Genomic DNA, 3,574 nt, shown 5'->3' with positions numbered 1-3,574 from the left:
TGACTTGTCATCTTTGTATGCAGATATAATCAATTTAGGTTCTCCCCTATCACCTTGCATGTGACTATAAGTCTTCTAATTCAAATCCTTCATTACTTTAGGCATCTCCTAAAGTAAGATCCACCACATCAAATTTTAAGATACAACATTGAGCTCAATTGATGTAGGGCACTACTCATGCTTCTTAAGTAGCTTTGGATAGGGGTATCACCCATAGTTTACCTCTAAGATATTCATGTGCATCCTTAGGTAAAGCTTTTGTGAATATATAAGCTATCTGTTCTTTTGTATTAACATATTTCATCCTCACTTCTTTGTCTTGAACCCTCTCAAATAATTATACTTGATTGTAATGTGCTTAGTCTTTATGTGCATTACAATGTTCTTTGATATGTTTATAGCACTTGTATTACCACAATAAAGTACCATAGGTTCAATTATTTCCTCCTTCATACCTTTGAGTAGTTGTTTGATCCATACCACATTTGTACAATTTACTGTAGTAGCCACATATTCAACTTCAACAATAGATTGAGATATACAATTTTGTTTCGTATTGGTACAGATGACCACTCTCTTTCCTAAGAAAAGTGATCCAAAACTTGTGTTCTTTCTATCATCAATGTTTCTAGCCCAATCAACATCTATATAGGCTCTTAACTCAAATTTTACATTTTTCTCATATTATAGACCATAGTCTTCTATCCCTTTTAGATATCTCATAATTCTCTTAACAACCATCAAATGATTCTCCTTAGGATTTGCAGAAAATCTTGCAACAATCCTAGCTAATGCAATGTTAGGGTTTCTATGTGCTACATATTGCAACTTCCCAATCATAGACCTCTATAATATTTGATTCACATCAGCAGCATCATCATTCTTTGACAGTTTATGTCCTACCACCATAGGTGTGCTAACTAGTTTTGAATCCTCCGGTCTAAAAGTTTTCAATATTTCCTTCACACACTTAGACTAAGTGATGTATATACCATATTTAATCTGGTATACTTGTAAACCAAAAAAGAACTTGATCTCTCCAAACATATACATCTCAAATTATTTCTTCATTTCATTTGCAATTGCCTTACATAATGCACCTTGACCTCCAAATATGATATCACCAACAAAAATTTCAGCTAGTAAAATATATTTACCTACTTCTTTCTTCAAGTACATATTGTTATTATCATCAATCTTCTTAAAAAAATCTTCATAAGATAATTGTGAAGCCTTTCATACCATGCTCTTGGCACTTTCTTTAAACCATATAAAGCTTTGTGTAGTCTACATACCATGTTCTTGTTGTTTGGATCGACAAATCCTTCAGGTTGTTCTATGTAAATATCTTATAATATAACATTTAGAAATGTTGACTTCACATCCATTTGATAAGCTTTGAAACCTTTATATACTGAGTAAGCAAGAAGAGTTCTTACTCCTTTCAATCTTGCAACTTGGGCAAATGTTTCTCCATAGTCTATTACTTCTTCTTGTGCATACCCCTTTCAAACTAATCTTTCCTTATTCCTTGTGACTTCACCATTTTTATCTAACTTTTTTATGCACCCACTTGGTTCCAATCACACTCTTGCCCTTTGGTCTATGAACTAGAGTCCATGTCTTATTCTTCTCAATTTGATTAATCTCTTCTTTCATGTGTTTACTCCAGTATTCATTCTCTAAGGCATCTTTCACTATCTTAGGCTCATGCATGCTCAACAAACATGTATCACTTCTTATCCTATTCCTTGTCATTGGTCTATCTTCTTTATCTCCAATAATTTATGTAGCAGGGTGATGTTTTTTGACATACTTTGACAATCTTGGTTCTGCTCTTCTTTTTTCAATAGGTCTGTCAAATTTAGAGTCACTATTTACTTCTCTATTAGGTAGAGTGGCATCCCTTTCATGTACACTTATCTCTAAATCTTAATGTGCCTTAGCTTCTATCTACAACTCAGCTCCTAAAGGTAACTCAGTTCTTGAATGCAACTTGACATTCACTGTATGTGACTTAGTAGTCAATGAAACTTGTTGTTGATTTTCAAATTGGTTTACAACATCTTCATCAGTAGACATACCTCCATAAAAGTATATAAAGGATTTGTACTTTGTAGGTTCCTTCCTAGGTTCAACTTCATGTACCTTTGTATGTTCATCAAACTTCACATTTGCACATTCCACAACTTTATTAGTGTTAGTATTCAAACACTTATACCACTACTACATTTGAGCCTAAATTGAGATGACAGGTCATTGCAATTATGATAGTAACTCATCACCCAACCAACATCAAGAGGAATTGACTCTTGTTGAATGGGCATCAGATTTTTGTTGTCGTAAGTTGCCATGGCAAGGGTGATCGTCACAATTGCAACAAACACAAGTGTCATGTATTCAGTTAATGTACTGGTGAACCATTCATTTTCACCATCACAATTGTGATGAAATTTTGATGAAGACACCATAGCAATTGCAACAAATGTGCAAAAAAAATTCTATGGGCCCCATGGAAAGCCATCGAAAACATCGGTTACAATTGAGACAAGTATGTGGTAGGAATATTACGAGATTGATGGCTAATTGTTGAAATTTTTTGTCACAATTGCAATAGCATGTTGTATTAATAAATTTTTAAAATGGTAGAAAACATTGAATAGCTATGATTCAATCATAGGTTAATATTGAGCTTCACTTGGTTTCAACAATAGTTTAATATTCTCTACTGATCAGGGCCAACCACATGAAGGTGGAAGCCCATTTTCCCACACCCCCCCCCCCCCCCCAACAAGGCCCTCCCCTAACATCTAAAATCTTTAAGAAATGATCAATGTTTAAAGTACAAAAAAAGGTCCTAGACCTACAAAAGGGACATTATTTTTCCATCTTCTAGTGCATGTCATTTTTCCTTCACATCCAAAATAAGATTTTTCTATTTTGAATCAAGCATGCACCTGTAGTTGTGTTTTGTATGCATCGACAATAGAAGGAGCTAAAAAAACCTAGCATGTTTAAATTTATTTAATAGGTCTATAAAAATCTTTAACAAAAATGTAAACTTGTTGATTTTTTTTAGCTCCACCTAATGTCATATGCATATGAATTGAGATAGCATATTGAACTATGGCATCCTTCTACATTGCCTAAAACCCATAGATTCACACAACTAGTTGTCATACAATCATAGGTTAATGTTGAGCTTCACTTGGTTTCAAGAATAGTTTAATATTCTCTACTAAGCAGGTCCAACCACATGAAGGTGGAATCTCATTTGGCCCCACACCCTGCCCCCCTCCCTAATATCTAAATTCCCCATTAACATCTAAAGTATTTAAGAAAGGATCAACCTTTAAAGTGCAAGAAAAGGTTCCAGACCTGCAAAACAGACATCATTTTCCCATCTTCTAGTGTATGTCATTTTTCCATCGCATGTAAAATAAGATTCTGCATTTTTGAATTGAGAATGCACGTGCAGTTACATTAAAATGCATGGGTAGCAACCAGAGTTGATAAAAAATAATATGATTACATTTATTTAATAGGTGTATTAAGTTTTTTAAATTATAGACCA

Source organism: Cupressus sempervirens, chromosome 5, assembly GCF_028749045.1.
Source record: "Cupressus sempervirens isolate cs-2001-9-10 chromosome 5, ASM2874904v1, whole genome shotgun sequence".
Classification (NCBI taxonomy): domain Eukaryota; kingdom Viridiplantae; phylum Streptophyta; class Pinopsida; order Cupressales; family Cupressaceae; genus Cupressus; species Cupressus sempervirens.
The sequence above is the reverse complement of the archived record's forward strand: the minus strand, read 5'-3'. Positions refer to the sequence as shown.